General features: G+C 45.9%; 1 protein-coding gene across 1 annotated transcript in view; it reads left to right on the top strand.

The window, feature by feature from the left end:
* The window catches only part of COMMD1 (copper metabolism domain containing 1), a 104429-nt gene that overhangs the window by 34890 nt on the left and 44448 nt on the right, over positions 1-25091 (top strand). The window lies entirely within an intron of this gene.

Here is a 25091-nt window from a genome sequence, read left to right as displayed (position 1 = left end):
GAGCCCGACCCCGAGAGGTCCGGCGCAGCTGAGCCCGACCCCGAGAGGTCCGGCGCAGCTGAGCCCGACCCCGAGAGGTCCGGCGCAGCTGAGCCCGACCCCGAGAGGTCCGGCGCAGCTGAGCCCGACCCCGAGAGGTCCGGCGCAGCTGAGCCCGACCCCGAGAGGTCCGGCGCAGCTGAGCCCGCCCCTGAGAGGTCCAACATGGAAAGATGGCTAATAATTTCCATTGTCGTTGTTGATAGTAACATATTTTTAATTAGAAGAATCAGGCTCATAGGTTTGGAGCATAGCCCTGTTCACACTCTATGACGAGGGTGAATATTTTCCCACTCCTGTAACCAGATGAGTGCGCAAATGGTAGTGAGGGAAAACACACGGCCGTAAATAAACGCAATTCATCATGTGAATACGGCACAGTGGCTGCAGGTAACTGTTACCCATAAAAATTCCAGACTGGAGAATTAAAATCTGATCATCAGGAAATTGTTACCGACAGTTCTCTCTTCCTATGCCCAGTGCAAGGAAACCTTCATCCACACTTATTGTATTAAAAATATTTTTCGGGAAAGAATTTACTAGACCAGGGTCGGGCTCAGCTGCACCAGACCGCTCAGGGCATCCCTGCTCAACCTGCATCCCTCCAGCTGTTGCAAAACTACAACTCCCAGTATGCCCTATTAACTGTAGGCTATCCAGGCATGCTGGGAGTTGTAGTTTTGGAACAGCTGGAGGGCCGCAAGTTGGGCATGCCTGTACTAGACGATGTAATAATCGTGTAATGTTTTCATGTATTAATTTTTGCACAGTTAGTGGGTTAAATAAAGTAGAGTTTAGCCGTTTTATACTTACAAACCCAAGAGGAAAGAAAAAACTGTTTTCACGGCCAAGACCCAATTTGCTGTTGAGCAGGAAAAAATCCTCCCTGTCCCCGTCTGGCAGTCGGATAGATCCCTAGATCAGTATTCTATATTAATACCAGTAGTCATGTATATTTTACAACCGATATCTAACCCCTTCTTAAAGGGAATGTCACCGTAAATTGCAATGCAATCTGCAGGGAGTCTGTTATAGAGCAGGAGGAGCTGAGCAGAGTGATATATGGGAAATTATTCCACAAAATGTATACTTTTAAAGGGCCATGAAAAACATATCCACAGGTTAGGGGATGCGTCTGAACGACGGGGGTCCGACCGCTGAAGCTCCTGCTAATTTCATGCACAGGGCCCCATGTTCCCTCTTTTGAATGGAGTCATGGTCATGTATGCTGCTCCACATCTTCAATATGGGACTGCCTGCGATCAATCACCGATAGGGCTGCCCACGTGGCTACTGAGCTCAGAAAGAGCAGAGATTTGAATGAATAAATCACAGGTTTTGTTGAATTATTTCCTGTAAAGCTATCAGTCTGCTCAGCTCCTCCTGCTCTATAACATGCTCTGCATTTTCATAGTGACAGGCTCCCTTTAAAAGTTTTATCTAACCCCTGAAATGCCCCATAATGCCCGGGCCCCTCACACACAATGTACTTACCTCACTCCCCGGCTCACGCGTCGCTTCTGAAACCCGCATGGCCGCCGCTGCATCTCCCCATCACGTGGATGAAATCATCCAGCGTTGGGAGGGTGGGGAGGGCAGTCAATAGCAGGCCGCAACGTTCCTAGGCCTCCTAGGCTCGTTCCCGTCACCGTCTGCTATTGGTTCGTCCCCACCTGACGCCGGATGTTTTCATCTAGGCAACTGGGAGATGCTTCGGTGGCTTTGCGGGGACCAGGAGCGACTAGAATGCCAGGTAAGTACATTGTGTGTGAGAGGCCCGGGCACTTGGGGGTGCATTTCAGGGGTTGGATAACCCCTTTATCCTCTCTTTCGGCCTTTACCAAATCCTATGGAAGCATGCTTTATAATTTTAGAGTCCAGACAGTAAAATGATGCTGTTCAATTTTGTGACAAAATTGCACTTCGCCCCCTGTTCTGAGTCCACAAAACAATTTCTTGCGTAGGTTAAACCTGTGCAATAAATGGACACCATAATTCATGATAATCGGTGTATCTGCTAAAATGAATAGAAAGTAAATGGCCCCAATGTAAAGTACAACTGATCTTGCAAAAAAACAAAGCCTCTTATTATTTCATCGAACAAAAAATAAAAAGTGCTCTGGTCTCGGAGAGGAGACGGTTTGGGGGGCAGTCACTTCTTCTTAACGATCCAAAAACGTTGTTACGTTATGTTATATTATGTGTTTGCTGTGTTCTCCCGTCGATTGTCACCCGCAGCCGCGTGCTGATGGCACCTAGAAGGTTCCTGCGTTCAGATGCACACATGGTTGACTAGAAGATTTGTGAGGATTTCTGGAAATGTGAGAACATCGCACAACACGGGAATTCAGCTGTGGCTCGTCGCCGCATTCGTTATGGGCCATGAGGCCACGTACAGGAGACGTGTCCATATACTCTGCCACTGCTCACTTGTTATTTCATTAAAGGGGTTATCCTGGAAAGGCTAATGATGACTTATCCTCCAAATAGGTCATCTTATCACATCAGCAGGGTTCAGAGTCCCGGGATTCCCGCCGATCAGCTGTTTCAGGGAGCTCACCGGACCTCTGGTGCTCTCTCCTGCTTATCCAGCAGAGCGCCGTACACTGTGTAGCGGCTGTGCTTTGTACTGCAGCTCAGCCCTATTGACTTAAATGGGGCTGATCTGCAACTAGGCCATGTGACCGATGTACGTGACGTCACTGACCTCGGAAGAGGCTACAGCGCTCAAGGCAGCTGATTGGCGGGGTCCCTGGTGTTGCACCCTCGCAGATCTGATACTGATGACCTATCCTGAGGATAAGTCCTAAATATCTTTTCTTTGATAACCCCTTTAAATCAGATGGCTATATAGAATCCAGTTATGCCCGTTCTTCATGGTACAGCACTCGGCAATCTACGGCGCTCCCATAGAGAATGAATGGAGCAGCAATGGACATGCACGACCTGTCGCTCCATCAGAACAGGGGAACAGGACCCTATTCTCAGGATCGGTGAGGGTCCCCGTAGTCAGACCCCCAGCGATCAGCTACTTATCCTCTACTATCCTGTGGAGAGGGGATAACTTATAAACTTGGCAAAACCCCTTTTAAGAAATGGATTCAATAAAGACTGGAGTTAAACTGATACTGATAGATATTCCTTTTTTCAATCTATTTTTATTTTCTGGTTGTAGATTTATTTTTTATTTTTTATTCTGTTTACATAATTATGGTGGCAGCCATATTACCTGAGCTGCTGTCAATAGCATTCAGAGCATTCACATGGATCCTAGCAATCTGTAGACCGGAGATTATGTATTGACTTCAGGGCTGCGTGATTTTGGCCAAAAAAAAAAAAAAATCTTGAACTTTATGGACGATTATTAATTAGAATCTCAATTTTTTTTTCTTACTAAATTAACTTTAAAAACTGCACTGAATATCTAGGGGGTGTCCTGTATATAAGGGGTGCACGGTATATAGGGCATTGTCCTACATATAAGGGGTGCACGGTATATAGAGGAGGTGGTGTGCTGTATATACACATACTACTAATATACATATACACACACGTAGCTCACAGCTTCTGGACTAAAAAAACCACAATGAAAAGACGGGGGACAAGAATGGGAGACCATGGAGGAGGCGAGGGGACAGTCGGCTGCTGTTTCCGCTGCTCTCCTGGAAGTGTCCGCTGCTTCTGGCTGAGTAGCGGCCACCAGATCCCGGCTGTTACCACAGGAGCCTGCCCCATCAATATCGTCTGGCACTAAAAGGGGGGAATTAATTCAATGAATTGCTCAGTTCTTATTAACTTCTATTAGAGAGTGTTTTGGGCATGCTCTTTGACCTGTGCAGAGGTCATTGTGTGTGTGTGTGTGGGGGGGGGGGGGGGGGGGGTAGATAAGCTATGGTTAATAGTGGATCCTGTGTTATCTATATATTGGTGGTATATGTCATTGTAATCCTGCCTATGATGTTAATGAGATGACTACTGATAACTAATCTCTGTTGATTTAAAATATGTCAGATTATTCAGGTCAGTGTGAAAACTGCAAGCTGGCAGGCCCTCCATAGGAACTTATGTGTGGCAGCCTCGTATCATTCAGGAATACAGAGGTTGCTGCACTTGCCATCCAGCTCCCTCGATCCTCCCTACCAGGAGCACGTGCTTCTGGGTTTTTGCGCTCCCAGATACCGTGGTCACGTTTGACGATGACATCTGTGGGTTTAAATGTATGCGAGCGACGTTATTGTCGATCGCATACATCAGACCTGGATCTCTGCTGTACGCCACTGGTTGGGAAGGGGTTAAACCAGACATATTACCTGGTAGAGTTGATCTTTCTAATTAAAGCAATACATTATTTATCTTTGTAGTTTTCAGCATTCCCGAGATATGAGGATTTTTATCTTTACGCAACTCAAGCAGTTGGAGCACTAAGGGGCGGATTGTAGTGCTTCGAGCACCACTACAGCTATGCCCCTAGTGCTCAGTAAACTCCCCCTCCCCTTCCCTTTGATTGAAAGGACTAACACCCCTGCCTTCTGGTGTCTGCGCTGTGACTCACTAATAATCATTGGTGGTCCAGCATTAATATGTTCTATGGAGTCATTGGTGTCAGTGGGTTTTATCAAATTCATGCGTTCCCCAAGGAAGGGGAGGAGAGTGAGCGCTGTGCAGGAAGGAGAGAGTACTTACCTTTCCATCCTGCTGGCAGCGGCCGGCTCCTCCGCTTCCAGGTGGACTGACACGCTGGCGGCTTCGCACATAGCGGAGGAGCGCAGCTGCCGGCAGGATGGAAAGGTAAGGCCACACTTGCATTTATCAGATCCAGCAGAGAACAGCCTTCCAAAGTTCACCGGATCCAACCTACCTGGATACTGCCGTTCATGACAGGATCCTATTGTCTATAATGGGATCTGTCATGTTTCCAGCATGAGTGCCAGGTTTCGTGCAGTGGTTTTTGTCTGGCTGAAACCCAACATTCATGCTGGAAACCGTCTGGATCCCCGACAGTTCTCAAGATGTTCAGTGGGGTCCAGCAGTGATCGACAGTATGTAGCTAGGCCAGATCCGTTAAAGTCCGGCAGGCCGTTCTCCGCCAGAGCAGCCTGCTGAATCCGGCAACACAAGTGTAAAACTAGCCTTAGCTCTCCTCCCTTGACAGCTCTCGTTCCCCTCTGCAGAGGCTCTGCTGCCACCAATGGTTGCATACATACAAGACACAGCACATTACAAAATCATGCATTCCTAGGGGAGACCAATGACTCCATATAACATATTAACACTGAACCAATGGCAGAGGAAGTGCACAGAGAGGCTTGGGCCCGCCCTCGGTGCACTTGATTGCTGTTTTGCATATGGATTCAAAGTACTTTTACTCCAAACTGAAACCTTGTATCACTAAGTGAAAGGTGCCATTGCATTCAGCGGAGCGATCTCTACAAGGCGTGTTAGTGAATTTCCTGGTGACAGACTCCCTTTAATTTTCACTGTTATCCCGCTATGAATCACTTAAATACATTTTTAGAGGATTTAATTTTAGATCTGCTGCCTAAGGGAGGCGCACAGTAAAATAAATAGTTTCCAGTTATGGCTCTTCAGGCTCTTTGGGGGAAATAAATCTCCTCGGTCTCTAGAGAGTAAAGAAGCCGAGTGTTTCCTTGGGAACCTAAGTCAGAAAATGACCCCTGGGTAGGACTCTCCATGGAAAACTCACACTAGACTCTTGTTATCCTGTAAAAGAACACTGTGTCACATTTATAAAAAGCAGCAAAGATGTTCCATTTTGAACAACATGCAAACTGTGATTCCACAAACCGTAAAAAGTCCTGAATGCAGGACTCGTCGCACTGCTCCGCCGCGGTGTATTACTCAAAATGGCAAAATCAATTCGTTTTTAAGGGTTATTCTATTCCAAAATAAGGATTGGAAATTAGGCAACATGCATGTTACACATCCCATCCGAATACTAAATCCCCCTATAGCTTCCTGGGGGGAGTGCCGACCACCATAAGCTTAAAGGGAACCTGTCACCGGGATTTTGGTTATAGAGCTGAGGACATGGGTTGCTAGATGGCCGCTAGCACATCTGCAATATCCAGTCCCCATAGCTCTGTGTGCTTTTATTGTGTAAAAAAAACGATTTGATACATATGCAAATTACCCTGAGATGAGTCCTGTCCCTGACTCATCTCACATACAGGACTCATCTCAGGTTAATTTGCATATGTATCAAATCATTTTTTTTTACACAATAAAAGCACACAGAGCTATGGGGACTGGGTATTGCGGATGTGCTAGCGGCCATCTAGCAACCCATGTCCTCAGCTCTATAACCAAAATCCCGGTGACAGGTTCCCTTTAAGCTTATGGTGGTCGGCACTCCCCCCAGGAAGCTATAGGGGGATTTAGTATTCGGATGGGATGTGTAACATGCATGTTGCCTAATTTCCAAAATGGAAGATTTTTAAAGAAATTACAGCACAGAGAGAGGTAAGAGTGATATATATGGACTCAACTGACATTAGCAAATAGCTAATGTCCGAAACTGAAAATTGCTAAATGGGGGTGAGAGAAGCCCTTTAACTACTCCCTTGCATACGGATTAAAGGGGTTCTCCGGGCTCTCCTATATTGATGACCTATCCTCAGGATAAGTCATCAATATCAGATCAGCGGGGGTCCGACACACAACACCCCCACGGATCAGCTGTCTGAGGAGACACAGTGCGCACATGCCTTCGCCCTTCTCTCTTCCTGCTCTGCTGCTACTTTGCCCTATGCAGCAGTGAGGATGTGTCTCTTCATACAGCTGATCGGCGGGGGTCCCGAGTGTCAGGCCCCCGCCGATCTCATATTGATGATCTATTACCTAGCACCTTTTAACCAGCCTTTTAAACCGTCATGACCCTGAATATTTAGCAAAAATGCATCTTGAAGCTCTCTTTCCTGATCTGTTACGTTTTTTGCGGAACAGATCTGGACCAGTTCTGCACCCATTCATTTTCAATGGGTCCTGAAAAAAATCGGACAGCTCAATGTCTGATTTTTTTTTTCAGGACCCATTGAAAATGAATGGGTGCAGAACTGGTCCAGATCTGTTCCACAAAAAACGGAACAGATCAGGAAAGAAACAACGGACGTGTGAATGGAGCCTAAGCACAATGTAGAATCGTGTGATCCTTATGGGATCGTAACCTGCCAGGTGCTTTATCAAGTGACAATTTGCTATCCATCCAGAGTGCAGTCACACACAGTGCCGCGGTTAAAGGGGTCGTGTCACTTCAGCAAATGGCGTTTATCATGTAGAGAAAGTTAATACAAGGCACTTACTAATGTATTGCGATTGTCCATATTCTACAAGGCAGGACCTTCCATTCCGAAAAATGCAGAACACGCACACAGCCGGTATCTGCTATTTGCGGACCGCAAAAACGTCAACGCTCGTGTGCATGAGCCCTAATCTGCATATATCAAAAAGATTCCACCATGTGTTTTGATTTTGTCAGTGGGTGAGGAGGTGGGTGTGGTGGATAGGCGAGGTTTTAATTAGATTTGGGAATTGTGACTTTTTCGCACGGGATGTTTTTACACCGCCCCTGACGCTGGATAGTCACAAGAGTGTGACGGGAGCAGGACCATCAGCCTTGGCAAAGTGCCATCTTTTATGGCAGTTTCCTGGCATAAATCCCGATTGATATCTACCATGGACTGGATTAGATATCAATCTGGGCACACGGACTGGCGGCGGATGCGCCTAATTAATGACGAGGCCTACTCCTTGGCGGAAAGTCGGCATATCCTCTGTCAGCACAAAACACTAGTCTTTGATAAATGACCCCCAATAACTTTTCTCTTTTGTGCCATGCCTACTGCCTCATAGATTGTAAGCTCTTGCGAGCAGGGCCCTCACCAGTTATTACTTTGTAGTGTCTGATTTTGTCTGTACTTGCGCCCTCTGTGAAGCTGTCGCAGTGACATTTGGGGGGCAGGGGTACGGTTTTTGTGGGCCTCTGGTGGGATATTCAGTGCCTTTTGTCTCCACTTCTATTTGGAATACGAGAAGAACTGATTGAAGGACTCCCTTGGGGTTGTGGGCACCATATGGAAGCTTCGCCTGCCAGACTCTGAAGAACAAAGTGTCACCTTGTGTTCAGTATGGAAACAGATTCCAGTCTCTCTGGTTACCTTTTGCAAAATAATTTGCAAAGTTTTTCAATGCAAATGACCTGAGGGCAATGCTCATTACCTAGGAACACCTTAGCTTCACCTCTTTACTTTGTATGTGTCAGCAATCCACCCCAGATATTCGGGGGAACCTGTCAACTGCTTTGTGGCCGCTAAACCACCCGCACGCCTTTTAGGGCTCATGCACACAAACTTATTTTTTTCCTTTTCCGTTCCTTTTTTTTAATTTTTTCGGCCCATATGCGGAACTATTCACTTCAACGGGACTCCGTTTTCATTCCGCGAAAAAGATGAAACATGTCCTATTCTTGTGCATTTTGCGGACAAGGATAGACATTGTTACAATGAATCTACAAAATAGAACAAAAAACGCGTGCAATACGGATGTCACGCGGACGTCATCCGCATTTTTTGCGGACCGCAAAATACATACAGTCGTGTGCATGAGCCCTTATACAGGTGGGGTTTAGGGTCCCAAAGTTGATTTGGGTAAAGATAGTTTAAGAGGTTTTCCGAGACTTTAATACTAATGATCTATCCCAGGGATGCTCAACCTGCGGCCCTCCAGCTGTTGTAAAACTACAACTCCCACCATGGCCTGCTGTAGGCTGTCCGGGAATGATGGGAGTTGTAGTTTTTCAATAGCTGGAGGGTCACAAGTTGAGCATGCCTGTTCTATCCTATTTGAGAAGGCACTGGTGCTCGCAATAGCGCCGCGACCCTCTTTCAGCTTTTCCTCGGCCAGTGACGACATGTTCATCAGTCATGTGACCTAGGTGCAGCTCAGCCCCATAGAAGTCAATGGGGCTGAGCCCGATACCAAGCACAGCCATTATACAATGTACGGTACTGTGCTTGGTGAGCTGCGAGAAGGCCGCGGTGCTGCTGTGAGCACTGGTGCCTTCATAAAACAGCTGATCGGTGGGGGTATGAGTTGTTGGACCCCGACCAATCCGATACTAATGACCTATCCTGAGGGTAAGTCATCAGTATTAGGCCTCATGCACACGACTGTTGTTCTGGTCCGCCTCCGAGCCACACTTCAATGGGACCACAAAAGATGCGGACAGCACTCCGTGTGCTGTCAACATCCGTTGCTCCGTTCCGTGGCCCCACAAAAAAAAATGAACGTGTCCTATTCTTGTCCGTTTTGCGGACAAGAATAGGCATTTCTACAATGTGCCGCCTGTTCCATTCCGCAAATTGCGGAAGGCACATGGGCGGCTTTCGTGTTTTGCGGACCGCCAAAAACTGAACGGTCGTGTGCATGAGGCCTTAAAGTCTTGGAAAACCTTTTTAAATGCCAAAGCCTAAATCTGTATTTGTCCTGCGTTAGCGCTGGATTAAGGACTAAAAATGCATACATTGCGCCATTCCTTTCCCTGGCGCAGCAGTTACAGGATTACTGCTCAGGCCTTGCTGATCCACCTTTGTCTTACAGCAGCGCTAGGTCGACCATTTGTTATTTTCCACTATTCTTCTAAGTAGACAAGTGTTGAAAATCATTAGCAAATAAATTGTGCGACACTAAAATCCTGCGACGGTGGCTTCATAAATATGCACCAAAAAAGTACACGATGTGCACAGAAGGTATTATGCGTTTAGGGCCCCTCTGCTCTTTTCCGTTGCCTTACGTCTTCTCAGAAGGGTCATAGAAGGAGTCATTCATTGCTTCACAAGCAGTTATTCTTTACATTGCTGCGTCATAGGAAATGCAATGCTGTCCTGTGGGTGGGCCGCTTCTATTTGGGGGAGTGCTGTTTATTTCCCGTATTACGGTTATTTTGTCTGCTTTCTGAGGGACCTCATACAGGGTGGTTTTGGTGCAGAAAAAATAAATAAAAAAACTTTAAATACGATCAATTGAAGTAAAAAAGAAAGTGGGAAAAGTCTGCCATCGAAAGGGAGGCGACCAGTGCTGTAACGATAGGGTGTGCAGAGGGTGTTTTCTTACTGGCCGTAGAGCCTCAGGGGGCCCCTCTGCCACTGATGGTACAGCGTGCCGCCTAGGGTTAGGACCTGAAGTTCAGCTTCAGAGGCTCAAATTGAAAACTAGGAGTTCTAGGAGACTGTAACAGGGAACTAATGTGAGGGAGCACGGTATGAGATGTACAAGATGGGGGAGACTCACTTGTCCGCAACCAGGGCAATACAGCCTGCAACTTATGTCAGCAATGCATGATGGGAACTCTAGTCTGCTGCCCACATTGGCTTCTGCTGTACCCAGGAGGAGCATGATTTTTGCATATATTTTGTAGGGGTTTTCTGGGATTTTTTAACTGAAGACTTTTTTTCAGATCGGTGGGGGTCTGACACTCAAGACCCACGGCGTTTGAGAAGACACTGGAGCTTGCAGCTTTGCCTAGGCCATGTGACGTCACGTTCACTGGTCACGTGGTCTCGGAGAAGCTCAGCCCCATTGTAGTGAATGAGGCTAAAGTGCGATACCAAGTACAGCCTCTATACAATGTGTGGCGCTGTGATTGGCGAGCTGAGAGACGGCCGCTGTGCTACTGTGAGTGCCAGTGGTGGACCCACTTTATTCACCCCGATGTAGTGTTTCAGCACAACTGAGTGGGGCCTTTATCAAGCAATGTGCAAGTGCCATGTCAGCGTATATAGGCACGTGATTCCAATTAGATGCATTCATTAATTCATAAGTGTCGACAATCCATTTTACAGCAAAAATAAGAAATAAATACATGCTTGATTACAGTATAAGTGATGGAAAGTGGTGGTGCAAGATAAAGTGTCCATAAATCACCAAAGACAATAACCATAACTGCCTAATAAGCACCAGCTGTGTGATCAGAGTAAGGGCGCATTCACACCACCGTAGTGTTTTGTGGCTCCACGAAACATGGATACCAGCTGTGTGCGTTTGCGGACTGCACATGCCGCTGCTATCATAGAATATGTCTATTCTTGTCCACGATTGCAGACTAGAATAGTACATGCTCTATCTTTGGGGGGGTTTTCGGGGACGCGGAACGGAAGCACGAATGCGAACGGCACACAGTGTGATGTCCACGTCTTTTGTGGCCCCATTGAAATGAATGCGGAACGGATATGGGCTGTCTGAATAAGCCCCTAAAGTCATGGTGTAATATAGGAAGAACTGACAAGCCCAGTAGGAAGGGGACAGAGGGAGCCACCTCTCTACATGTGTGGTCACTGACTTAAAAGACCGGGATCGGTGCTATCTCCGATTCTGGCGGCTGCAGGCAGGCGTCGGCTGTGTTGGCACCTATCGTGTTCCTTGCATATCTGGGAAGCAGATGTATACCAAGTGTTAAAAAAAAAGGTGTTTTTTTCCAAAAATTCTAAATTCTTAAATGCTATACTCTCCCTCCGTAAAGTCCGAGGACCTGGAAATTGAACAGGCATCTTGGTTCTCACCTTGTTTTCTCAGAAACTGTTATAACTGAGAATATTAACATTAGACAAAGTGGAAATTCTCTTTTATGTTTTTTTTTTTTTCTGAAGAAGACATTATGGTTGGCACCTACCGCAAAGACTATTCCCATTGATTCGTTTTTTAATGTTCTCAGTTCTATAGAAGCCATGCATGTTCTTGGGACCAAACCTTTAATTTACAAACACGGAAGTTCATTCTGAGAACGCGGTCTTTAGTTATTTATATCCTGCCTCGGAGAGGCCTTTGTGGACCTGTCAAACTCATTCGTTTCCGATCTCTAGGTAATCCTTTTACAGACTGCCGGCTTCTCCGCAGCCTATTCAGAAGGGCCAGCACATGACCACCGATGATAAAGAGACTCATCAGGCTGTGAGTAAGAGCCCGCTGAAGAGCAGATGATTGAAAAATGGGAATGTAAACCTTTGCTCATATGGCTGTCATTTGATATTTGACACACAGCTACGAATAAAGGATAATAATGGAGCCTCGTGTCTTAAAGGAAAAAGTGCCGCTCAATACCTTCCAGAGGCCTGTTCATCGCGGAGGGGTCCGCCATTCAACAACCCCAGAGAGGAGAGTCTATAATTAATGGTTGTGAGCACTCCAATGCATTTTTTTTTACTATTGTATTGTACTTATTTTGGGCTAAAACTTTTTCCAATAGGTCTTTAAAGCGGTTGGCCGTACCCTAAATGCTGTTTCACAGTATACTTGTAGGATGCTTTTAGCTGACCGGAGCTGCTAAGAAAGCCCCATCTATCTGACCATGGGCTACGTAAGCACTGCAGCTCCACAGCTATCCCCTAATAGGAAGGATAATGGCAGCAGTCACTTGGTTTACTCATGTGATCGCTATCTTAGACGTCCTAGACTGGGTCCTCCTCTTTGCAGAAGCTGAACCAGGCCAGCGCCTGCGCAGAAGAGGCTAGGATAGTTTAACATGCAGACTTTATTTTCGTGGTCAACAGTGACCTCTGAAGTCTGACTCCTGCCGATCAGACACTAACCCCCTATCTTGTGGAGAGGGGAGAAGTGCCATGCGACAACTCCCTTACGGGCCTTTGGCAGATATTTTGCCAGGGAACAAGCGCCAATCCACCATAACAACAAGTCGTTACCTGCATTTATGTGCTGCAGTTATCTTTGGTGTTGGGATGATCAGTAATACGATCATTCTTCCCCAAGCGGTTTTCATTTGTTGAAGGCACATCCCTTGTTTACATGGCGCTATGAACTGCCAACAAAGCAGCATATTTAATGCTGCATAAAAGTTGCAATCGCCTAAAATCCTCTTCACATGGCCCGAGTAGCAAGCGATTGTCGGGAAAGAAGCATTCCTTCGGACAATCGTCTGCTCGTCACTGGTGGAGAAATCTGCATTTACATGCAGCGATCTCCTCCACAGTATGGGGAGAAGTGATCGCTAATGCCCTCGCTCGTCCCCATACAGAATGATGGTTTGCGGGCGGCAGAGACTGTTTAGACGGCACGATCTTCTGCTGACAAACAATGATTTAGGTGACTGCCCCAACAATCCTATTACACAATGAACGAGCGGTTCCCTCATTCATCAAATAATTGGCACCTTTACACAGGCAGATTATCGCTAACCAATGTCCGTACGAACAGCTTTTAATGGAGCATAATTATGTGTTTTAAAGGGGTATCCTAGAAGGTCACTTGCTGATTGGTGGGTTTCTGACCACAGGGACTCCTAGGATCACAACAATTAAGGAGCCAATTGAATGGGGCTAAGAACAGCACAAGACAACCCTAGTGTAGAAAAAATGGCCTTGTCCCCTTTGTTCCTGCGATCATATTGGTTCCTGGCAATACATAGCATATATACCGTATTTTTCATTTTATAAGACGCCCCCCAGATTTTACAGGAGGAAAATAATAAAATATTTTTCATCAGACCCTTATTTTTAACCCCCATCAGACCTCAGATCAGCCCTTTATTATTAACCCCTATCAGACCTCAGATCAGCCCTTTATTATTAACCCCTATCAGACCTCAGATTAGCCCTTTATTGTTAACCCGTATCAGACCTCAGATCAGCCCTTTATTATTAACCACCATCAGACCTCAGATCAGAATAAAATAAAAAAACTCCTCTTTCCTCTCCTGCTCAGCGGCTCCTCTGCGGCGTCTCGCTCCTCTGGCCCGCGCTGCACTGTCATCTGACAGCATGCAGCGTTAGGTCTTAGTGCGCGCAATACATCCTGACACTGTACGGGGTCAGGACAGTGCAGCGCCGGCCCCATAAAAAAAGATCAGGGAGGGTGAGTGCCGGAAGTGCTTGCTGCGCTTCTTCCCCGCTCCCGGCACTTAATGTATACTAGTGAGAGTTTCCATAATGGAAGCGCTCACTAGTATTCGCTTTATAAGACACCTGGCCATTCCCCCCCCCCACACACACACTTTTGGGGGGGGGGAAAGTGCGTCTTATAAAGCGAAAAATACGGTAGCCCCCTTTCCCATTACAAATAACCATCATGTATAAATATACTTTAATAAATACACAGACTAGAAAGTGGAGGTAAAAACTTGGCCATGGCCTGTTTATTTAAACCAAACTTTAACCACAACTTTAATAAACCATATTAAGAGCCTAGTCATAAACTCCGACTCAATTAAACTATAACCATACATCAGAGTCCATCCCATTCCATTTTGAAGCTGCAGTAAAAGGTGAACCTGTGGAGCTCAAACACTTATAGCCCGCGTCCCAATCGCCTCCACCAATTAGACCTTTGTTACCAGGGTCCGGATAACCTTACCCGGAGCCCCGGGACACAATAGGTCATTTAGCCTGACCAAAAAAAAGGGGTCACCGGGCAGAATCCAACTTCTGCCCAGTGACCCTGGAAAAAAGCGGGAAACCTTCCCTCCAAAACCCTGGCTAAAAATAGCCTTTAATTACTGGGCAGAAAACCTCTCATCTCTAGCCCAGGCAATGCCAGTATTGCCATGTGTACCTCTCCTAAATGTCCAGGGTCCTTCTATTCAAACAATATGCTGTTACTTGCTGTGTCCAGAATACCCCTTTAAAGGGTTTGTCCAAGTTATTTTTATTGATGACCTATCCTCAGGATAGGTCATCAATATCAGATCGGCGGGGTTCTGACACCCGGCACCCCATCGATCAGCTGTATGAGGAGAAGGTGCGTGCAGTGCGAGCGCTGCCTTCTTGCCTTCATTGTTTACCTGCTCACAGTCGACATCGCAGCAGTGAGCAGTGCAATTACACCCAACCCGTCCCATTCACGTCAGTGGGACGGCTCTGTAGTATACACTTGTATAGTAATTACACCTGCTCACTGCTGCAGATGCGACAGGGAGCAGGTAAATAATGAAGAGGAGGCAGCGCTGGCATGACGCGCACCTTCTGTTCAAACAGCTGATCGGCAGGGGTGCCGAACCCCGCCAATCTGATATTGATGACCTATCAATAATATTAACTTGGACAACCCCTTTAATGAAAAAGAGGGGGGTTCCAGGACTTAAAGAGGACCTTTCATTACAATAAAATATCTAAACGAAGTATGCTGACATGGAGAGTGGCGCCCAGGGATCTCCCTGCACTTACTATTATCCCTGGGCGCCGCTCCGTTCTCCCGGTATAGGCTCCGGTATCTTCCGATTTTCAGCTCAACTAGGAGGAGCCTGCTCTTGTTCTCCTGGGCGTCTCCTTCTCCCAGGCTGTAGCGCTGGCCAATCGCAGCACTCAGCTCATAGCCTGGGAGAAAAAAAACTCTCAGGCTATGAGCTGAGCGCTGCGATTGGCCAGCGCTACAGCCTGGGAGAAGGAGACGCCCAGGAGAACAACCGCAGGCTCCTCCTGGTTGAGCCTGAAATCTGAAGATACTGGAGCCTATACCGGAATAATGGAGCGGCGCCCAGGGATAATAGTAAGTGCAGGGAGATCACTGGGCGCCGCTCTCCATGTCTGTATACTTAGTTTAGATTTTTTATCGTAATGAAAGTGCATCTGTCAGCAGATTTGTCCCTAAGACGCTGGCTGACCTGTTACATGTGTGCTTGGCAGCTGACGGCATCTGTGTTGGTCCCATGTTCATATGTGTCCGCATTGCTGGGAAAAATGATGTCCTTATATAGGCAAATGAGCCTCTAGGAGCAACCGGGGTGTTGCCGTTACACCTAGAGGCTCTGCTCTCTCTGCAACTACCACGGCTCTCCACTTTGATTGACAGGACCAGGCATTGTAGCCTGTAGGTGTAATGGCAATGCCCCCAAACTTAATTTTTCTCAGCACTGAGGGCACATATGAACATGGGACCAACAAAGACTCCTTCAGCTGCCAAGCGCACATGTAACAGGTCAGACAGTGTCATAGGTACAAAACTGCTGACAGATGCCCTTTAAATATAATGAAGATAGGTAGTCAGTGTCAGATCGATGGGGATCCGACTCCCCCTCACCCAAACTGATCAGCTGTATGATGGGGTGAGTACTGTGGCCCCTTCTAACAGCTAATCGGTGTAGGTGCCGGGCATCTTGAATATTTAACTCCTGGAAAATTCCGTTAAAACTCATAAAATCTTGATGATGTCTGACAATATCGGAGTGCTAATTGCTGTCTGGTCGCTTGTGGTTCACACAGAATACGGCTGTGTGTTAATCGATGAGAAAGAGCTCTCCACATGGACTGTATGATGGAGGCACATGTTTTGCATGTGGAGGTCTCAGGCCTGGCAGCGTAACAAGCTTCACTTGACTTCCCAGGTTGTTTTTGTGGAAAAACTTTTCCACATTTACTACACAGACGAGGCTATTCATGAGGATTTCTCTGTGCTTGTGCCAGTCCAGGCGCAATGTAGAAAAATAATTCCACCGTGACTCACCGGGAGCTCTGCTGAACATTACCGTGTATGTGACCTTGTTAGAGAAGAAGCGCTGAAATGTAGCCTCCCGAAGGCTGTCAATCAGCTGTCCGCCATGTCCGGCACGAGGAAAGAGGTCAAAACCCAGTTTGCTGAGTAGTACTGTTCAGACTTCTTAACATATTTGTGTTTTTTTGGATTTTTTTTTAATATTTTTTTATCTTGTCTTTATTGTAACATTACCCTATGATTCCCTCTCAGGCACTAAATCCTTTCTGCTTGTTTTTCCCTCGTTCACATGCCATTTCCATATTGCAAAATCATTAACACCGGATGGCTGAGGAGCGGGTTTTCCCCAGCATCTGCTAGCACATTGTGTACTGATCCTAGTACCTCTGTACCCTGAAATCCTGCTGCAGCATCAGGAGCACGCCCTGCAGTGACAGCAATAGAAGGCTGCCAAGAGACAAATGCAGCTGAAAACTGCCAAAGTACCGACTGGGAAGGACCAGAATAAATCAGCATACACTGCTGTATGGATTTTACATTGCAATGGAGGATGTATGAGAAGCCACTTAGCAACGAGGAATGCAGAATAGGGTTGGTGGGGGTGGTTGTAGTGTACTTCTGGGCTCCCTCTCTAAGGGCCTGGATCAGAACTAGCCGTTTTACCTATTAGATGCCATGGTCAGTAGCGACTGTGGCATCTAAGTGGTTGACGAAGGTAAGAAAACGGATATATAACTTGATATTGCCGTAACCTACTTTCTTGTTAAGCCACACCCCTTTCTTGTTAAGCCACACCTCTTATCAGACTAGACGCAAATTATGTCTCTAAACCTAGATCCACAAAATTGTACCCCATTTTGGTGCAAATTATGCCAAAATATAGTATGTGGGCCAATGCGTCACAAAAAAAAAACTGTCTCAGAATCACAGGGATGGGTAAAGCCGTCCAGTAGTATCACCACATAATATGACATGTCAAATGGGGTTGCATCCTTAAAGGGGTTGTGTCACTTCAGCAAATACTTTTTCCTGTATATGTAAATGCTATCAGCCTCTCTGGTGGCCTGGGCTGCGGAAGTGTGCATAGACTGGTGCTTTACCCTATAGCAGGCATGCTCAACCTGCGGCCCCCCAGCTGTTGCAAAACTACAACTCCCAGCATGCCTGAACAGCCTACAGCTATCAGCCTACAGCAGGGCATTGTGGGAGTTGTAGTTTTACAACAGCTGGATGGCCACAGGTTAAGCATGCCTTCCCTATAGTATGCAAGCACGACCATCACTGATGGATTTCATGGCGGTCGTAACCATGCGAACGAGCAGCGTATAATGTGATGGAAAAATGAATCAAGCCAGCAAATGAGGCAATATGGAGAATCACAATACATTAGTAAGTGCCTTGTATTAAAGGGGTTCTGCAGTTTGTTTAAACTGATGATCTATCCTCTAGATAGATCATCAGTGTCTGACCGGCGGGGCTAAGCTCCATTCAAGTGAACGAAGCTTAGATGTGCCCAGGCCAGTTGATACTAGTTGTGACGTCACTGGGCCAGTGGTAAACAGTGAGAAGGCCAGCGCTGCCTTCTAAAACAGCTGATCGGCGGGGGTCCGGGGTGTCGGACCCCCGCCAGTCAGATGCTGATGATCTATCCAGAGGATTGATCATCAGTTTAAACAAACTGCAGAACCCCTTTAACTTTCTCTACATGATAAATGCTATTTGCTGAAGAAAGACAACCCCTTTAAGGGGTTCATGCTTTCCTTTAAATCGGACTGTAGTTGTATACCCAGGCCGCTTACTGCTCAGCCAGATTCTGATGTTCATATTGCTAGCTGCATTTTTACTCTGAAGAATAGATTTATTTTATTTTTTTAGTTTTTTCATTGAAAAACTTATGTCCATTAGACATCAAGTAATACATTATCTAAATTGTGGACAGATCTCGTAGGAAATATCTTTATTTCATCTAGATATATTAATATTTAATATGCAGCTCATTTTTGTATGTTCTTCGTGTTTTTGGACGTGGATAAATAGGATAGCTATTAGGCCTCATGCACATGGCCGTTCTTTTGGTCCGCATCCAAGCCTCCGTTTTGGCAGCTCGGATGCGGACCTATTCACTTCAATGGGGCCGCAAAAGATTCGGACAGCACTGTTGCTCCGTTCCGTGGCCCCGCCCAAAAAATATAACATGTCCTATTCTTGTTCGCGCTTTGCGGACAAGAATAGGCAGTTGTATGTAAAGGCTGTCGGCGGAACGCGCACAGACGCCATTTGTGATTTGCGGACAGCAAAACGCACAACGGTCGTGTGCATGCGGCCTTACACAGTAGAATTTCCAGGACTGCAGAGAGAGAACAGAACTGTAAATTTACAAGTCTGTCAGACCTAAGAAATGACCGTCTATCAAGGGACTATTTTTTTATGCTCACGTGATCTTTTTCAATTATGAAAGCCTCATTCACACGTCCGTGCTCAAATCCGTGAGCAGGTGGTCAGTCATGCATCCGTGATGGGTCCGTGTGTCCGTTTTTTGCTGTCCGTGTTGCATCCTTGTTTCACTGACACTGAACAGCTGAAAAATAATTTTCAAAGCATCTCTTTTTAATGATCTGTGAAACACGGTTGCAACACGGATGGCATCCGTGTTGCATCCGTGGTTTTCACGGACCCATCGACTATAATGGACTTGATGGATCCGTGAACACGGACAAGATAGAGCATGCATCCGTGCTAAAAACACTGACCCACGGACACTGGTGTCTGAATACACACAATCAAATGAATGGGCACATGTGCTGTCCGTGGAGAACACGTACATCACAGGTCCGTGAAACACTGACGTGTGAATGAGGCTTAACAGTGACAAAAAGCGAGAGAAAAAGAAACACAGCTTTAGAGCTCATGCACACGACAGTATGTATTTTGCGGTCTGCAAAACACGGATTCGCAAAAAATACGAATAACATCAGTTTTTTTGCGGATCTATTGTAACAATGCCTATCTTTTTCCACAAAATCGACAAGAATACGACATGCTCCATCGTTTTTGCGGGTCTACTGATTGGACATGTGGACAGCACATGGTGTTCTGTCCACTTTTTTTGTGGACCTATTGAAATGAATGGTTCCGCATCCTATCCACACAAAAAAACGGAAAGCACACGGAAACAAAATAGGTTCTTGTGCAGGAGCCCTTAAAGGGGCGGTTCACCTGTGTTGAACTTTCCTACAGACCGACACGCGGTAGGAATGATACTTATTTGATTCCCATCGCACCCCCACCCACACTGCAGATCCCGGGTCTCCTTTTGTCAGCATCCAGTTGGCGCTGTGACCAATATCTGCCCTCAGCAGTTACGTGTCACCACCCATGTGGCACGTCACTGGGTCACATACTAATATATTGTCCTTGCTGGCTGGATTCATTTTTCTACCACATTATACGCTGCTCGTATCCAAAGATTATAACCACCACTGCAGCATAGATACGAGCCGGCTGACACAGGAGCTGCTGCGCATGTGTCCCTATGCGCCCCCGGCCACCAGAGAGGCTGGCGCTTTTTCCTATAGTCTGCAGGCACGACCACCACTGCTGGATTGCAGGGTGGTCATAACCATGAAAATGAGCAGTGTATAATGTGATGGGAAAATGAATCAGGCCAGGAAAGGAGGCAATATGGAAGCCGGTTTATATGGCTTCCGCTAAGTATGTCGGCTGCTAGAATTATCATAGGCAACAAAGCAGACTATGCTGGGAAGAAGATTCATATCAAGCTGTCAGCTCAAGGGGAGTGTCCTTTCTGCTGCAGCTATGCGGGCGTGTCCATTCTCTCCCTATAACAACTCATCTCAGTGAGCAGGACAAAGAAATAAGAAAATAACAAACAGCAGGTGGCGCTATACAGATACATTTTATTGAATAACTCAGTGGCTATGCTAAATATTTATTTGCATGCCATTATGAAACTATTCAGATCCAGGTGCTAGTTTGAAAACCGTAAAATATTTTTTGTGGGAAAATCACTTAAATATATTAAAGTGGCCCATCAATGATATTCTCCAATTTGATGCCAGGCATGGGAAGGCGCAACTGCACGCTGGGTGGTACAGCTGCCGAAATAACTGTACAAGACATTGTGCCTCGTTTATCAGTGAATTTCCGGGTGACAGATTCCCTTTAGGGTACATTCACATTAACGTGTAACGGCCATGCCCGTGTCGCAGACTGCAAACCACGCATTTTAAAAACACGGTCACTGGCCATGTGCAACCCGCATCGCATTGCGGGCCCATTGACTTTAGTAGTTCCACGATACGGAAGCCCTTCAATGAGTCTGCTCTGCGATGCGGGGTGCCTGTGTTTTGCAGATCCCCGGTTTGCCGTCATTAACATGGGCACCACCGTCACACTTTCCTGTGAATGCGCCTTTAAGGGGTTAATTTGTAAAAGAAAATATAGTTGATGCCTCTCCTTTAAGACCCTGATCAGTTTTTGACCATTTTTGTTCGGTTTTCTGGAATTGCCCTTTTAACACGAAAAATCCTCTACTTTCGTTCTTTGGCTTGTCGCAGGTATGGAAGAAAAGACTACAATGTAAAGTAAGGCTACGGTACTTTCCCACTGGCTTTCCGTTTCTGAGACCCGTTCAGGGCTCTCACAAGCGGTCCAAAACGTATCAGTTTTGCCCTAATGCATTCTGAATGGAAAAGGATCCGCTCAGAATGCATCAGTTTGCCTCCATTCCGTCTCCGCTCCGCTCTAGAGGCGAACACCAAAATGCTGCCTGCACAGTTTTGCTGTCCGCTTGACGAAACGGAGCCAAACGGATACGTCCTGACACACAATGCAAGTCAATGGGGTCGGATCTGTTTTCTATGACACAATCTGGCACAATAGAAAACGGATCCGTCCCCCATTGACTTTCAATGGTGTTCAAGACGGATCCGTCTTGGCTATGTTAAAGATGATACAAACGGACCCATTCTGAACGGATGCAGACGGTTGTATTATCTGAACGGATCCATCTGTGCAGATCTATGACGGATCCGCACCAAACGCGAGTGCGAAAGTAGCCAAATATTTATTTAGGTTCTGATTTTGACCTTGAGAGTCCTGTTTTCAGGACTTTGGTAATGAGGAACGTCACAGTATTACTTTGTGAACACGTTTCACCTGGACCAAGGAGCGTTCTGTGTGACTTCATTGTGTCCCGGCGCTGAGGTACAAGGTTTGCACGGCCCAAGACTTCCTGCGTATCTGAGCTGGCGTCAACTCCAGTTCACACGTCAGTGACGATGCTTCTTCTCTGAAGCACATAGGGCCCGTTTGTGGTCTAGGCCTGGAGATCGTCGGTCTGCCAAGTACACGGAAACTTATAGACCTCTTAGACTTTTTATGTTAGATAAATGTTTCCCATAGCAATAAATTACATTTATTTCTATACAGGGAGTGCAGAATTATTAGGCAAGTTGTATTTTTGAGGATTAATTTTATTATTGAACCACAACCATGTTCTCAATGAACCCAAAAAACTCATTAATATGAATATTTTTGGAAGTAGTTTTTAGTTTGTTTTTAGTTTTAGCTATTTTAGGGGGATATCTGTGTGTGCAGGTGACTATTACTGTGCATAATTATTAGGCAACTTAACAAAAAACAAATATATACCCATTTCAATTATTTATTTTTACCAGTGAAACCAATATAACATCTCAACATTCACAAATATACATTTCTGACATTCAAAAACAAATCAGTGACCAATATAGCCACCTTTCTTTGCAAGGACACTCAAAAGCCTGCCATCCATGGATTCTGTCAGTGTTTTGATCTGTTCACCATCAACATTGCGTGCAGCAGCAACCACAGCCTCCCAGACACTGTTCAGAGAGGGTAATGTTTTCCCTCCTTGTAAATCTCACATTTGATGATGGACCACAGGTTCTCAATGGGGTTCAGATCAGGTGAACAAGGAGGCCATGTCATTAGATTTTCTTCTTTTATACCCTTTCTTGCCAGCCACGCTGTGGAGTACTTGGACGCGTGTGATGGAGCATTGTCCTGCATGAAAATCATGTTTTTCTTACCTTGCAGACTTCTTCCTGTACCACTGCTTGAAGAAGGTGTCTTCCAGAAACTGGCAGTAGGACTGGGAGTTGAGCTTGACTCCATCCTCAACCCGAAAAGGCCCCACAAGCTCATCTTTGATGATACCAGCCCAAACCAGTACTCCACCTCCACCTTGCTGGCGTCTGAGTCGGACTGGAGCTCTCTGCCCTTTATCAATCCAGCCATCTGGCCCATCAAGACTCGCTCTCATTTCATCAGTCCATAAAACCTTAGAAAAATCAGTCTTGAGATATTTCTTGGCCCAGTCTTGACGTTTCAGCTTGTGTGTCTTGTTCAGTGGTGGTCGTCTTTCAGCCTTTCTTACCTTGGCCATGTCTCTGAGTATTGCACACCTTGTGCTTTTGGGCACTCCAGTGATGTTGCAGCTCTGAAATATGGCCAAACTGGTGGCAAGTGGCATCTTGGCAGCTGCACGCTTGACTTTTCTCAGTTCATGGGCAGTTATTTTGCGCCTTGGTTTTTCCACACGCTTCTCGCGACCCTGTTGACTATTTTGAATGAACCGCTTGATTGTTCGATGATCACGCTTCAGAAGCTTTGCAATTTTAAGAGTGCTGCATTCCTCTGCAAGATATCTCACTATTTTTGACTTTTCTGAGCCTGTCAAGTCCTTCTTTTGACCCATTTTGCCAAAGGAAAGGAAGTTGCCTAATAATTATGCACACCTGATATAGGGTGTTGATGTCATTAGACCACACCCCTTCTCATTACAGAGATGCACATCACCTAATATGCTTAATTGGTAGTAGGCTTTCGAGCCTATACAGCTTGGAGTAAGACAACATGCATAAAGAGGATGATGTGGTCAAAATACTCATTTGCCTAATAATTCTGCACGTAGTGTATATCTTCTTCTGGGCTCATGAACTTTAAGGGATGACTACATGGCGATTTTGGGTGTGACACGTGACATACACCTAAGTTTCACAGTGTAGCAGGGTTGACATAGGAGTGAAAGGGGTCACAGTGCGAAAGTGACCAAAAATCCAGCAGTGTGAGAGTTTTTGCGATTCGGGAAACATGCAGGTCGTACTGCGACCCCATTCGTTCCTATGGCAGTCCTGCTACATTGCAATACTTGGGCATGCAACATGTTACGCCAAAATTGCCATGTAGCCACTCCCTAAAGCTGATATACAGACGTGGACAAAATTGTTGGTACCCTTTGGTCAATGAAAGAAAAAGTCACAATGGTCACAGAAATAACTTTAATCTGACAAAAGTAATAATAAATTAAAATTCTATAAATGTTAACCAATGAAAGTCAGACATTGTTTTTCAACCATGCTTCAACAGAATTATGTAAAAAAATAAACTCATGAAACAGGCATGGACAAAAATGATGGTACCCCTAACTTAATATTTTGTTGCGCAACCTTTTGAGGCAATCACTGCAATCAAACGCTTCCTGTAACTGTCAATGAGACATCTGCACCTCTCAGCAGGTATTTTGGCCCACTCCTCATGAGCAAACTGCTCCAGTTGTGTCCGGTTTGAAGGGTGCCTTTTCCAGACTGCATGTTTCAGCTCCTTCCAAAGATGCTCAATAGGATTGAGGTCAGGGCTCATAGAAGGCCACTTTAGAATAGTCCAATTTTTTCCTCTTAGCCATTCTTGGGTGTTTTTAGCGGTGTGTTTTGGGTCATTGTCCTGTTGCAAGACCCATGACCTGCGACTGAGACCAAGCTTTCTGACACTGGCTAGTACATTTCTCTCTAGAATTCCTTGATAGTCTTGAGATTTCATTGTACCCTGCACAGATTCAAGACACCCTGTGCCAGACGCAGCAAAGCAGCCCCAGAACATAACAGAGCCTCCTCCATGTTTCACAGTAGGGACAGTGTTCTTTTCTTGATATGCTTCATTTTTTCGTCTGTGAACATACAGCTGATGTGCCTTGGCAAAAACTTCGATTTTTGTCTCATCTGTCCACAGGACATTCTCCCAGAAGCTTTGTGGCTTGTCAACATGTAGTTTGGCATATTCCAGTCTTGCTTTTTTATGATTCGTTTTCAACAATGGTGTCCTCCTTGGTCGTCTCCCATGTAGTCCACTTTGGCTCAAACAACGACGGATGGTGCGATCTGACACTGATGTTCCTTGAGCATGAAGTTCACCTTGAATCTCTTTAGAAGTCTTTCTAGGCTCTTTTGTTACCATTCGGATTATCCGTCTCTTAGATTTGTCATCAATTTTCCTCCTGCGGCCACGTCCAGGGAGGTTGGCTACAGTCCCATGGATCTTAAACTTATGAATAATATGTGCAACTGTACTCACAGGAACATCTAGTTGCTTGGAGATGGTCTTATAGCCTTTACCTTTAACATGCTTGTCTATAATTTTCTTTCTGATCTCTTGAGACAGCTCTTTCCTTTGCTTCCTCTGGTCCATGTCGAGTGTGGTACACACCATATCACCAAACAACACAGTGATTACCTGGAGCCATATATATAGGCCCAATGGCTGAT

This window comes from Bufo gargarizans, chromosome 4 (genome assembly GCF_014858855.1).
Source record: "Bufo gargarizans isolate SCDJY-AF-19 chromosome 4, ASM1485885v1, whole genome shotgun sequence".
Classification (NCBI taxonomy): Eukaryota; Metazoa; Chordata; class Amphibia; order Anura; family Bufonidae; genus Bufo; species Bufo gargarizans.
This window is presented reverse-complemented; position numbering and strand designations above follow the sequence as displayed.